The sequence below is a fragment of the Prionailurus bengalensis genome, chromosome A3 (genome assembly GCF_016509475.1).
Source record: "Prionailurus bengalensis isolate Pbe53 chromosome A3, Fcat_Pben_1.1_paternal_pri, whole genome shotgun sequence".
NCBI lineage: Eukaryota > Metazoa > Chordata > Mammalia > Carnivora > Felidae > Prionailurus > Prionailurus bengalensis.
The window spans coordinates 28056033-28070508 of NC_057354.1; the positions used below are offsets into that span (position 1 = coordinate 28056033).

At 59.0% G+C, this 14476-nt stretch overlaps 1 protein-coding gene across 1 annotated transcript in view; it reads right to left on the bottom strand.

Moving 5' to 3' along the window:
• The window catches only part of ANGPT4 (angiopoietin 4), a 40486-nt gene that overhangs the window by 24386 nt on the left and 1624 nt on the right, over positions 1-14476 (bottom strand). The window lies entirely within an intron of this gene.

Genomic DNA, 14476 nt, shown 5'->3' on the forward strand with positions numbered 1-14476 from the left:
TTTTTTCTGAGAGAGGCTCCAGAGCTTTGATGGATGCCGGAGAGACGGAGGGTGCAGGCCTCTGAAAATCCCTCCTCCCTGGTGCCCCCCCTCCCCGGTGGACCATCCGCTCCAAGAGGGCGGGGGCCTCGCCTGCCTTTTCTTCTGGAGGCTGGAAGGGTGTCTGGCGATTCTCAGGTGCCCCACGGATATTCGTTTCGTTGAACCAACGGACGGATTCGAACACCTCCCCTCCTGGAAGAATCAGCTTTGAGATACACGGCACCAGATGGTTCTATGCTGCAGCCGCTGGGAAACGGAGCAACAGGTGAGGAAAGAAACGTGCTCACAAAAAATGAAGTCCAGCCCAAGCTGCCGAATGGGCTTGTCGCCTGCAGCCTTTGTGCCTCCGTTTCCCCCATCTACAGGTGGGGGTGACGGGGCCACTCTGTGGGGTTGAGGTGAAAAGGGGCGGAGGTGGAGGTGCTTGGAGCGTGTCCGGTCAAGGATGCTGGGGGAGGCGGGGAGACCAGCAGGGCAGAGCCCACGGTCATGACCCCCGTTGGCTGGAGCCACACTGGAGAGGGTGGCTGGGGTCCCCACCACATTTGTGGGACCCTCTGGGAGTCAAGGGCATCTCTTCACAGCGTCTAGCTCTGGATCACTGCAAGTGGGACCTCATCAAGAGGGTCCGGGCCTGGCCCCCCGGGTGGGAAGAACGAACACCGGAGGAGAAAGAGACTTGGCAGGAATCCCTCCAGGGGCTGGCAAGGCTTCTAGCACGAGAACTCGAGGCTCTGGGTTTAAATCCCAACGTCTCCACTAACCGGCTGCAGGAACCGAGTCCGGCCTCTTTGCTCCAAGCCTCGATTTCCTTAGCTGTCAGACGGGGCCCCAGGGGGGCCCCAGGGCACATGAACCCACTCTTTTGGGGATTAGTGCAAAGGACACTTGGATAAAGATCCAGAGGGGGACGCCTGGCACGGAGCAGGTGTCCCCTGCATCACCCCTGAAGAGGTTCTGGAAAGTTCATCTGGCTTTAACGGTACCTGTTTTCTGCGGGCCTGGAGAGGGCCTCTGTTTTATACCCAGCTGTGAGGCCTCCTGGAGGTGTGGTCTCTCAGAGTCTCCGTTTCCCCAGCTGTAAGATGGGCACAGTAGTAGGGACTAGACCCACCATTAGATTTTGCTACTTAATGCATGAATGCCACAACAATACACGACTGTATTGCCAACCTGTTGGAAAAAAATTTGGTATCTGCAGCTCAAGGCGTTTGCTCCTTGAGGTTGTCGCGGGGTTCAACGGGACCGCGGCTGTTCAGTGAGGCCGCGCCTGGCGCATGCCGGGTGCACAGTAACTTTGGCAATTGTTATTGTTGTTGCTGCTGGGACGGCTGTAAGTTCTGCCACACAACTCCGCCTGCAGCGCAGGCCGGGGCTGGCACGCCTTGGAAAGCCGAGGCTCTGTCCTGGCGTAGAACGTTTGTCCTGGCCTCTGGTCCCTCTGTCCTTTGCTGGTGGGACTTTGCCAGGAGTGAGAGTGGGGGCAGACGTTGCGGGCCCTTGGGGGATGGCGGTTGTCCTGGTAACTCCTTATGGCACCCCATGATGGCCAGGTGTGCTTGGGCGCCTTAGAGATAGCCTCTTAGCGGGGCGCCCGGGCGGCTCAGTCGGTTAAGCATCCGACTCTTGGTTTCGGCTCGGGTCACGATCTCGTGGTTCGTGAGTTCGAGCCCTGCACCGGGTTCTGCACTGATGGTGCAGAGCCTGTTTGGGATTCTCTCTCTTCTTCTCTCTCTGTTCCTCCCCCCCACTAAATAAATACATAAAACTTAAAAAACAAAAAAAGAAAAAAAGAAATAGCCCCTCATCCCCTGCATGAGGCTCTGCCATTGATCCCATTTTATGGATAAGCAAATGAAGGCTCAGACACAGAGTGGCTTCCCTGAGGTCCCCCATCAAGCTGGCAGATCCTAGATTCCTACCCAGGTCTGCTGATTTTGGAGACCAGAAGGTCAGGTCCAGTGGGCACAGGAGGGTCAGGGCGGGAGCTAAGCAGGTGGAAACCGTGTCCCCCTCACCCCACGCGGGACGGGGTTTTAGCCTTCCAGCCAGTGAGCCCAGAGACCGGGTGAGCCCAGATGTTGGCTTCTGCCTGTTGCCTGCGTTTCTGGGTCCCCTGCCCAGGCTTGTGCCTGAATCAGACCGAAGGAGAACCGGGGGTTTCCGTGAGCTGGGGTGGTGTCGAGGTACAGAAAGGCCAAGGATTCCCCCCAAAACAACCCCCATGAAACCTCAATGAGGCAGCGGGGAGTACGGTTTCTGGTCTCTGCTCCCCAGCTCCGAGCTCCGTGGCTTCGGGTAAATGATTTCATCTCTGAGCTAACACCATCCTTCTAATGGCTCAGGCCCGACCCCTTGGAAACCTTCTTCCCTCCCCCTTCACCCCTCCCCCACATCCAATCTGTGGTCTCTACTCTGGGGCCATGTGCAGAATCCGACCACTTTCCCTCCCCCAGCCCCGTCACTTCCACCCCTCGAAGCCTCCCCAGCCCCCATCATCTCTTGTGGGCTTCCCAGCCGCCCCCCGCCTCCCCGCCACCCCCCACCCAGGCTGTGCCTTTAGCTTCTGCACATGCTCCTCAGCCCCAGTCCGTGCCCCACACAGCAGCCAGAGAGAACCCAGCACACCTAAGCCTGGTCATAGCACCTTCTGCTCCAGACTCTGCTGTCACTTAGAGCCCAGGCTTTTTGGTAAATTCCTTTCCAGGAGAGAAGAAACAAAGTCTTTGGAAATGGGCAAAACTGCCCCATAGAGCAGGGTCCAAACTGCGCCGCACTGGAGGTGGGGTGGGAATTAGGGCAAAGCCAGCCAGGCTGAAACCAGGCTCCAGGGTGCAGGGCGGGGGAAATCAGAGCCTGGCCTGATGATGAAGGGGGAAGCAGCCCCCCTCCCCCCCACAGGGACCCAAGCCTGGGCGGGAGGGATATGGGAGCTCAAAAGACCAGCAGGGACCACACAGCCAGCCCTGTTTCCCACAAGGGGAAACTGAGGCCCCGATCTGGAAAGCCATTTGTAGGAGGCTGCACACAGGAGCTGGTGGCCCAGTGTGGCCGGCCCCGTGAAAATCTGGAAGAACAGGACTCGGACAGCTTTGCGCGCGTGTTTCCATTTAGATGTAAATTTTTGTACTTTAAAATTTTTTGGGAACGGGTGACGTGAGCACATGGTTCGGAAGTCCAAGGAATCAGAGGCTGTGGAGCGCTAACCCAGACCTGCCCCGGTCCCTGTCCCCACGGGCCACTGAAGGATGTGCTGGGTTTACTTCCAGGGACACGACGCGTGTGCCAGCGGTGAGTGTGCTCACACCGCCCCCCCTTCTCCCCCCAGCCCTTCTTTGGCTAACACAAGGTGAGCGCCCCATTCCGCACCTTGCTGCTTCTCACGCAGCGTCAACCTTGGAGGTCACTCCACATTCAGCCCGACAGACCGGCCTCGCTCCTTTAATAGCCACATGGGATTCTGTCTGTGGCCGTCACTCTTTGCCCAGCGGGTCCCCAATAGCTGAGCTCATTTCCAGCTACGGCCATCACACCAGGGCTGCTGGGAATATGCTCGCCCACGTGTCACTTAGCTCTCCCGCAAGGCTGCGTCAGGGATAAACCCCTTGACGCAGAACTGCCTAGTTCAGGGGTGTGTACCCTCGTGATGTGTCTGCGGTTTCCACACTGGTTTGGGAGGAGGGGCCCTGGGGGCTGCAGCAGGGGCCACGGGAGCCAGAGCATTGCCAACCCGAATCCTCCCCCCCACACACCCACACCCCTGATCTCAGGACCACCTCATCGGCCTCTTTCTGACTTTTGGATCTCCCCACGAACGTCACCTCCCCCGGGAAGCGTTCCCTGGCCACCCCGCGGAGGGTAGACACCAAGCCCCCTGCCCTACTCCTCCCACTGTGACTGCTGGGGTTTTGTTTGGTTTGGTTTTGTTTTTCCCACAGCCCTTCTTCACCCATCTGAAGCCTCCGTTTTCTCCCCAGGAGAAATGCAGGAACGCAGGGCCGCCATTCAGGAGCAGCTTAGCAAGGTAGCTCTGGGCCGCCAAGTTCTCAGCCACGTCCTCCAGGCCTCGAGCCAGCGGCCCCAGGCGCGGGAGAGGTACTCAGGAAAGATTTGTTGAAACTGGGGTGTCTTCAGGAGAAACGTGCTAGAAATGACCACGACAGGGTCTCAGCATTCCTTCATCCACTCAACAGACTTGCTCAGATGTAGCCCGGCCCCGGGGAGAGAGCGGGCTTCGCTCCTGCTCGAGGGGTGGGCCAAGCTCAGCGCCTCCGAAGGGGCATGGCCCTGAGGGCCTTACAAATGTAGCCCATTTACAGATGAGGGAAAGAAGCACAGAGAAGCTGAGCCTGTTGCCCACGTCACACAGCTGGTGAGCACGACCGGCTTGGAACTCGGGCCTTCGGGCTCCCAAGACCACACCCTTCACCCTCAGTGGGCGCCTTGAGGCAGCCAGACTCCAAGATGGCCCCACGGATCCCGTCTCCTGGTATGCATGTCATGCATAGTCTGTCCCCATAGTCTGTCCCTCGCTGGGCTGAGATCGGCCACCGTGAGTGTGGCACATCGTAGAAATGTTGGAGTGTGACTTTCATGGCCACGTCATTACGTTTCGGCTCCTGCTTTGTCCCCTCTTGGCCCTCTTGCTTGACAGGAACTGGCCACCACGTCCTGAGGACCCTCGAGCAGCCTTGCAGAGGGGCCCATCGGGAGAGAAACGGAGCCCGTCACCCCCGCCGCCAGCCAGCACCTGCTTACCAGCCCCGGGAGCGGGTCGCCGAGAGGCTGATCCTTCAGCCCCGGGTGGAGCCTACAGACGACCACAGCCCCGGCTGATATCCGAGAACAACCACATGAGAAAACCCGAGTCGGAGCTACCTTGCTAAGCTGCTCCTGAATTCTGGACTCTCAGAAACTGAGACAGAATTGTTTGTGGCTATTAGAAGCTGCTAAATGTTCTGGGGTCATTTGTTATGCCACAGCAGATAAGACTTTTGTGGGGGTTAGGTCCCGCCCCCCTCCCCCAGACACACCGCATCCCTGCCACACCATCCCCACGCCTCAGTTTCCCCACCTCTCCAACGGGGCTGACTCTGTGGCCTCGAGCCCGATGGCCAAGGGTTGGCCCTTCCTCCTCTGCCTGGTCCCAGCCCCCTTCCCACCCCCTCCGGGCCCACCCAGGCCCTGACCCCGCGGCTCTGAGCTGCCAGGCCCAGCCTTCCTGGCTCTTTGCCCCGCTGTTGCTCTCCTTCTGGGTCAGGGCTCAGAGAGAGCCGAGCGAGTGGGCAGGGAGCCAGGGGTGGAGCGTGTCAGGGACCAGCGGGCTGTTGTGGAGGGGTGTGCCGTTCGGCTCTCAGCTCGGCCCACGATTCCTGGCACAGGCCGGGCTTCTCCCAACCTCAGCGGCAGCCCCGAGTCTAGCGGGGGCCTCGCGCGCCGAGTCAGGCACTGGTTCGGTCACAGCTTCGCCACTCCCTTTCTGTGCCAGTGACGGGGCTTCTCTGGGCCTCGGGGGCCTCGATGGAAAACGGGGCGCATTGGTTCCTCTTGGCACAGGGGCCAGGGGCCTGGGGCTGGGATTCTTCCGTCTTGTTCACTGGCGTAGCCCCGGGGCCTAGCGCAGTGCCCGGCACATAGTAAGTGCACCGTTATCTGTGGAACGTTTGTGGCTGTCTTACCCTCAGAGCCACACCTCTGAGCGTGTGTGTGTGTGTGTGTGTGTGTTGCTCTCGGGTGGTGGGTGTCTGTCCAAGGCAAAGAAGCCACAGGAAGACGAGGGGTATGGGGAATAGAGTGGGGGGAGCTAGGCCTGCATTTTCTGTCTGAACTTGGGGTGCTTCTCGGCTGTGAACCGGCTACCAGCGCCTTCGGCCTCCCAAGGCCCCGCTATCCCTTTGTAGTCGTCTGCGTCTCAGCCTTGATCTTGGAAGGTGTGTCTGCAACGGGGCCTATGTGATAAGCCCCTATTCTCCCCCGTGGCTACGATGGTTCCCAGCACCTAAGATTCCTGAGAGCAGGGTCAGGCCCAGAGACGTCTGGTATGGCCCCTGATGAGCACTCCAGTCTCAGCCTGGCCACACTCTCCTGGCTCTCCAGGCTTCGGCCACAAGGAACGCTTCTCACTTCCTCCAAATCACCTCGTTCGTTCTCCCTCGGGGCCTTCCCACTTGCCGTTCCCTATGCCTGGAATGCTTTTCCTTTCCCTTCTTTGCCTGAGAAGGACCAGTCTACCTTTCAGAGCTCAGCTCCGTCCTTCCTCCTGGTGCCTTTCCTCCATCACGGTCAAGCCTCCGTGCCCCTCCCCCCCGCCCCCGTTATCTATCCCTAGAACAGGTGGGGACTTCCTCACAGTGTGTATCATGGTTGATCATGACACGTGAGAAATCGCCAGGTTGGTGTCTCTCCCGCTGCTCCTGGAGAGGAGGGATTGAGTCTCTCTCGCTCACTGCTGAATTCTCAGCCCCGCACGGTGCCTAACACCGCAAGTTCTCAATAGACGTCGGTGGGAGGGGTGATGGGGTAAATGGAGACATGAATGTTCTCACCTGTGTGTGTGTGTGTGTGTGTGTGTGTGCAGTGCCTGCTCGTAGCTGCCTGCATGCAACCCCAGAACTTAATAACCGTAAGGATGCGTTAATTTTCCACGAGGTTCGTGACACACGGTGCATCCTGTTGCTACAGGGGAGGAGACACAGATTGCCTTCAGCTGGGATTCAGGAAGCCCGAGCTCTGACCCGACCTCTACCACGGGCTCTGGGGTGAATGTAGTTGAGTCACTCCCCGCGCCCAGGGTCAGGGTACCCGTCTGTACAATCGGGAAGGGGCACAGAGAGGCAGTCCGTGTGGTGGTTAAGCATGAGGTCTGGACCCAGCCCCTGCCTGGGTTCGAAGCCACCTCCCTCGCTTTGCAGAGCTACAAACCTCACAGCTATTAGACTGGGTGAACAGAAGCAAACCGCAGAAAAATGAAAATGGCACGACACCGTTTATATAGGAAACCAATATTATGCATTGGTTGGGGAGGGATAGACACGGGGTAAAAGGTTACCAACACCGAACTCACGGTAGCTGTCTCTCCCCTGGGGGAAGGAAACAGGAGAGGGGCAGGAGCTAAGCGGTCTCTTCAGCTGGGTTGTGGGAACAAGGCATTTTATTAGATTTGTTTCTATCTCTTCATACTCCCAAACCATTTCAGTAAAATTTTAAAACGCACAGAACGGGGGCGGGGGGGCGCCTGGGTGGCTCGGTCAGTTACGCGTCCGACTCTTGGATTCCGCTCAGGTCACCATCTCGAGGTTCGTGGGTTCGAGCCCCGCATCGGACGCCGCACTGACAGTGCGGAGCCTGCTTGGGATTCTCTCTCTCCCTCCCTCTCTCTGTCTGCCCCTCCCCCTGCTCCCGCTCCCGCTTGTGCCTGTACTTTCTCACTCTCTCTCTGAAAACAGGTAAATAAACTAAAGAAAGGAAGGCAAAATTAAAAAAAAAAAATGCATAGAACGAATTGCAAGGAAGTTAACTGGGAGATGACCAGGGAGCTAAAAAGACCGCTGATTTTTCTCCCCCCTCCGTGTCTTCACGCGCTTCCCCAATTCCCAGCGTTTGCACCAAACGTCGGGAAAGACCCAAGAGTGATGGACTGGGGACGGGAATGAAGGGTCACGAGGCTCTGCCGGCTTAAGCTTCAGAAGCTCTGCTCCTCTGTAGGGGAGGAGAGGGGAAGGGAGGGGAGCCTCCTGCAGGGTCTGTGGGCACCCCCTCGCCCACCACATCACTGCATACGTTTTGCCCTAGTTTGTCCTCATCCGAGGTCGTTGTTTCCATGGTCCCTATTTTGCAGATGAGGACACTGAGGCCGGGGCAGGAGGCAAAGGGACTTTGCTGAGCTCACACGAGGCAAGGTGTGGAGAAGCCGCTGTCGAATTCCCGGGCTGCCACCGCGGCGGATTCCCTTGCTGGGCCACGCGTCCCAAGTATGCCATCCCTCCCTGACACTCAGCCGGACGCTGTGCCCCACCCTGCGCGCACTAACTCGTCCAATCACCCTAACCTGCAAAGCGGCGTCTATCACTTTCCTCGCGTCTCAGATAAGAAAACCGAGGCACGGAGCGGCCCAGCGGTTGAGGCCACACAGCCCACGAGCAGCGGAGACGTTGGGAGTCGAGTTGAGTCGGGTGGGCTCCACGGCCCGTGCTGTGCCTCTGTGGGATTCACCCCAGGCCCTGGCCAAGGGCGGGGGGGAGGGGGGGGGGACATAATGATGAGGACACTCAAGTGGGGGTTCTGGGTCCCCTCAACTTTTCAAGAGCTGCCCATGCTGGCGGAAGAGCCTTCAAGAAGGCTCATTGGCTAAAGGCCCCGTGGGGGGAAGGGAAAAATCTAGCCTCCGTGAGTTTCCCTTTCACTGGCCAGCGCTCTGTCTGTTCTGCAGGGCCCGGCTGGGTCTCCAGGGACCAGGCCACAAGGGACACGTCTTGCTTATTCGCCAGGAGACTGGCCTCAGGGCTGAGAGCGTGGGTTCTGGCAGCAGCCAGTCTGAGAGTAAACCTCACCTCCCCCTTTCTGGCCATGAGACCTATCTGTCTTTTATCCTACACGCTCTCTAGGAGGCAGCGAGTGTTTTGAGTTCCGCTTTACAGAGGAACCAGTTGACGCAGGTGGCTTCCCCAGCTGGTCAGTGGCACCGCTGGGACGTGACCCCCCCACCCCCACCCCCGACTCTGGGTCCATTCCAGAAATTTCAGAGCTGACTCTGAGGTTAAGCAAACGCTCCGAGGCCAGAGTCTGGGTGGAGGTGCAGACTTAGGGGGCAGGCCTGGGGTCTGTTTCCTCACATTTCCTGCCCTAGGAGGCAAGGAGGAGAGGGTCTAGGTACATCCCAGCCCAGCTGAGCTGTGGGGCCTAGGAAGAAAAAGCCAGAAACTCAGGGCTCTGCCCCCATGGGCTGGCCTGGCCGAGGTGCTTGAAAAAATAAACCCGTCCCTCTGGGGGATGCTGCTTGCGGGGCTGCTGGCCCTGGGGCTCCCTGGGTCATCCCTAGGTCAAGGGCATCTGTGCCGGCCATTTCTAGGCTCCTTTCATGGGAAAATAACCCCATTTCTCTAAGAAGCATATGCTCTTCTCCCCACCCCACCCCCTCAGCCCCAAACTGCTTAGAAAGCAGCCAGCGGTGAGGTTAGGAAATCAAACCCCAAGACATTCTGTTCGGCAACTGAGATTCATTTCTTGTTTGGATAGCCGAAGGCTGAAAATGCCAAGAATTTACGGGCAGCCTGGGGGGGGGGGGGGGCTGGGGCAGCTGGGAGTCCCGGGCCAGTTTGGGAGGGTCCCGGGCTGGGCCAGGACCCCACGCTGCGCTCCGCTGGATGCGCTGTTGACCCGCATCCAACCGCTGGGCTGAGGGCTTGAGTTGTTCTGAGGTCTGGCGTCAGGGGCCTGAAGCAGCAGCAGAGGCTGGGGGCAGGGCCAGGTTGAGAGGATCCTATCCGGCCCCTCACCCCTGCTGGCTTGGCTTTGGGTGCAGAAAGGGAAGAGAAAGGGGCCCCGGCTGAGCACCCCGGCTGGGGGGTAGGCCCTGGGCATCTGGCTTGTGTGTCCTGAGTTGTCTGGGGTGGGCAGAGTGTGTGGACAACCAGGGAGGTAGATATGGGAGGGCTAGCCGGCCCGGGGCCGGGGCGGGGCGGGGGGGTAGGGGACAGACAGGGAGAGACCTCAGGGACATGCCGCCAGACAGGAGAGAGAGTCACAGTGGCAGAGAGACACAGAGATAGAAAGGGGGAGGCAGAGACACGTGGGGAGATGCGCAGAGACAGCCGACTGTCACTGGTACAGGAGGGAGAGTGGAGGGCCCCACGTTTCTGGGGTTTGAAGCTGGGCTGACCTCAGGTGCCGGGGGTGGGTCGGGGAGCTTGCGTCCTTGCCTGTGGCCCCGGGGTTTCCTACTCTCCTCATCTGTAGAGTGGGTCCTGCGTGGGAGACGGCAGAGTAGGGCACCTCCTGGCGGGGACCGGGGCCACCGCTCACGGGGTGAGAGCAGCCCAGAGTGACCCTTCGCTGGGCACCTGCTGGGGGCAGACGCTTGCCTGGTTCTGCCGCTCTGAAGCCCACGTCAAACTCTCTCATCACACAGACGAGGCCCTGAGCGCATCACACACACCGGCTCACACAGGCCACACGACTCACCACTGGGCTGCACGGCCTGCTGGGGAGCCTGCCCCCCCCCCCCGCCCCGCTGGCTCTGTCCGCCTGTCCGCCCGCCCCCTCGAGAGTCCTGGCTGCAGCTTTCCACCCAGATGAGGGGGTGGGTCAGAGCCAGGAGCGGCCCACAGATAGCAGACTCCAGACGTGAGTCATTAGTGCAGAGGCTTTCCAGGGGGAGGGGGGAGGAGGGGAGGGGAGAGAGGTGGAGGAAGGGGAGAAGAGTAGAAAGAGGGAGAGGGGTGGGGTAAGGGGGGGTGGAGAAGCGAGGAAGGGGGAGAGGGAGCAGACCTTCCCGCAAACACCCCCCACCCCGCCACCCCCTGCGCTCTGAGTTTAGGAGGACACGGGCCAGCTGGCCAGCTCCATGCTGGGAGAAGACAACTGGGTGTCTGGGATTCGGGAATCCTTGCCTCCCTCACTTCCTTGACACCCTCCAGAGTCAGGAGAAAGGACCTGGAGCTTGGAGGGCCTGGGCTGGCTGTCACGGCTGGGTGACGCTGGCAGATCCCTTCCCCTCCCTGGCCTGTGTCCTCACCCGTGCACTGGGGGGACAGGGGCAGGAGTCAGGGGCATGGGCTGAGCAGGGGCTGGCCGCTGGCCGCTTGCAGCAAAGAGGGTCTCCTCTGCGGCCACCCCGATGATGGGAATCTGGCCGAGAGCTCTGTCTGGGGAAGCCGGTCATCTCTGCTCATCCCCGGGAATCCCTAATGGCGGTAGTGGTAATTAGTGATGCTTCTAGATCAGAATATTTTGAGACTCGTTTTTTTTTTTTTTCCCCACTGCTGGGATGTTACCGCAGAAGCCAAGAAGAGGCCTTTGAGTTTCAAAGACTCTGAGATACGCCCAGCCCAAGGGGCACGAAGGGGGCATTCAACCCAAGGAGCCCTTACCCAGGGGAGGGCAGAGCAGATACCTGCTTGGACCCCAGCAGAGACCAGGCAAGACTGGGGGCCCCCTGGGGCCCACCAGCATGGACAAGTGACGTTCCCAGCCCCAAGGCTATCGGACGGGGACCATTGGACTGACTCGTCCCCAAGTGCGCTGCCCTCACCCAGCAGTGCGGGGCTCACACTGGCGATACGGCTGAGTTAAATAAAAGCCCATCGGTCCACTGCATCCCGGCGCAGGTAAGCTACCCCGTGTCCTCACGAACCACGTGCTCTAGTCGGGCAGCAGGCTGAGAGCGGCGTGGGAGCGGTCGCCGTGGTCGTCCCAGCCATCCCCCGACACGTTCCCATTTTGCAGATAGGGAAACTGAGGCTTGCTCATCCACAGCCAAGTAAATGCCAGACCGGGATGTGAACTCAGGTCAGCCTGCCTCCTGCAACAGCGCTCTTTGCCCCAAGGCGCCCCATGGACGTCTGGAGAGGGCGTTGTGCCACAGGTGGAAGAGGTGGGCTGGGTGCCCTTCTGATCTGAAAGTCACCGGTTTAAATGCTTCCTTTGGCTCAGCCAGTGATGCCTGAGCGCCAGGCACCCGGGGGAGTCAAAGGTGGATGGGAGGGTGAGGCTTGGGGTAGAGAAGCCAGAGGGAGGGGATGAGGTCGCACTAGGTAGGGAGGCAGCTGGGGAGACAGGAGGATATACCACGAGGAGAGAATCGGAGGCCACAGGATGGACGGGTCCTTCTGCCTAGGGGCCGGAGGGCATGAAGGATACCCCGGGGCCACAGGAGGCCTTAAACAGAGACAGGTGGGCAGGGAGGGAAGAGCTGAGTGTCAGGCAACTTCAGGGTTGAGGCACCATGGGCTCTCGGAAGGGAGACATCTGCAGGGTCTGGGTCACGGATTTGGGGCTCAGGAACCCATCAGCTGCCGGTTTGGCATCAGCATGGGGCAGGTGGGAAAGGGTGCTGCAGGAGCCCTGGGGGCAGTGCCATGAAGTGTGAGTGGAAAGGAGGAGCAGGGACAGAGTCCTGGGAGACACTGGCATTTCAGGGTGGGGGAGGGCCCGAGCGACCGGAGGGACTCAGGGACGGTCACGCACCCATATGTTCATTCATTCCGCAGCCGTTTGGAACACCTACCCTCTGCCAGGCACTGTTCTGGGCTCTGGGAACTCAGTAGTGAACAAAGCAGATGTGATCCTTGCCCTCCTGGAGGGCACAGACCAACAGGAATGCTCTAAGAATGGGTAGTGATAAGTGCTAAGAGAGAACACCAAAGCCAGGTTGAGGGGATACAGAGTGACAGAGGGTTATTTTAAATGGGGTGGACAGGGAGGGCCTCTCTAAAGAGGTGACATTTAAGGAGAGACCTGAGGGAGGTTGGGTGAGCCATGTGGGCAGCTGGGAGAGGAGCGTTCCAGGGACTAAGGATTTTCTTTTTATTCCAAAGAGATGGGAGTCCCAGGATGGTTTTAAGCAGAGGAGGGACAGGATCTAACTTAGGACCCCTCTGTCTGCTGGATGAATGAACTGTGGGGGCCAGGGTGGAAACAGGGAGCTCAGGGCGGCTGCCATGATGACCGCCCAGGTAGGAGATGGAGGTGGCCCAGAGTGGGGCAAGGTAGGGGAAGGGGTAGGGAGGTAGGTCAGAGCAGGCATGCTTGGTGGATGAGGGCTTGCCGATGGAGACAGTTTCTGGAAGGATGGTGCTGGTCAGCAACATTGAATTTGTCAGGAGATCAAGTATGATGAAGACCGAGCCATGGCCACTGGATGTGGGAGGCGACTTTTGGGGGAAGGAGTAAGTGGGATGTGAGGAAGTGGAGGCAGAGTGTGTGGACTTCTGAGACCCAGGCCAGAAATCAGATAGTGTAGGTTGGATAAGAGGCTTGTTTGCTCTACTCTTCTCTCTCTCTCTCTCTCTCTCTCTCTCTTTTAACCATGGAAGATACTTATATGGGACTAAACACTGAAGGGGGAAGAATCAGCAGAGGGGGAGTACAGAAGGGGACAGCTGGCTTGGGGAGGTTCAGGGGCTGCAGGGGGATGGGATCTACATCCTAGAAAGGAAGAGTGACCTTGGCCCATAGAGGAACCCCCTACCCTCTGAGCTGGAGAAAGGCTCTGGGGACTGGTGGACGTACGGGTGAATCTGCATGTGTGGGGCAGGCAGCTGAAGAGTGGCTCTCCCTTTGTCCTCATTTCTCATTGAAGCAGGGGGTCATTGGTCTGGTGGGAGGGTGGGGGACAATAAAAACGGAGGCTTGAGGAGGAGGTGAGGTTTGAAATGGGCCTCATGGAACCAGAAACACACAGATTTCAGAGCAGCACGGAGCCCCCACTGGGTTGGCTCCAGTGCGTGAGGCCAAGAACTCCCTCAGGAGGGATCTAGGGGTGAGACGTGGCAAGCCGACAGGGCAGGCGAGAGGGAGGGCAAGTGGGCAAGGGACAAGGAGACGATGGTGAGTTGGGGGCTGAGGAGCTAGATGGTTAGGGCAAGAATAAGACAGGAGGTTAAGTGTGGGTGCACACGAGTGTATATGTGAGTATGCGCAAAGCAGTTTGGTTGGATACGTGTAGGGTAGTCTCTCCACCTTGGGGATGGATAAACCCAGGGTGTGCTCAAGGCAATCCTTCGGAAAGCAGGGGAAACTATCAGAACTTCAACGAACGTGATTTCGTACATCATCTTTTTGCAAATGGAAGGTTCCATTTCATTTTGTTTTATGCCCTGGACGTATATTACTATGGGTACGTGCGCAAAAATATTAAGTAAATATGCACGTATCAGGGGGAGTGGACATTGTTTGCTGCTTGGGCACATGCTTTGAGCAATTTAGACACCAAGGAGTAAGAAGGCACTGATGCTTGGAGAGGCACCGTGTACTGTTGAATCCGTTTGAAGGCTCTAGGAAGCAGTCTACCTCCCTCCACCCCGTGCCACTGCTCAGACCGTCTTCTGCACCTGCGGCCCGGGGCTCATTCTCTCCCTTCCTTGCCGCCACTTAGAGGCTCCTGCCAACCTCATCTTGGAACCCACGGGACGCCTTTCCCGCCCCCATGCCTGTGCAGGGCCAAACCTGCCTCATTCGTCTCTGTACTCGGTGCCTTGTTGAAGGCTTGGCACACGGCGGGTGCTGAGTGGTCGACCGAAAGCACGAAGGCAGAAGGCCCTAGAGTGGCCCTGACCTTGGGCCAAAACAGCGAGGGGTGTCCGCAGCTCCTCACGCTCTGCCACCCAGTACCCAATTCATCAGCAGGACCGATGTTCCTCCGTCAGAATAAATCCTCATCTTCCGGGCCCGGTCCGGCTCCAGGCCCCTCTTATCTCTTGCCCAGTGGCTAAGCAGC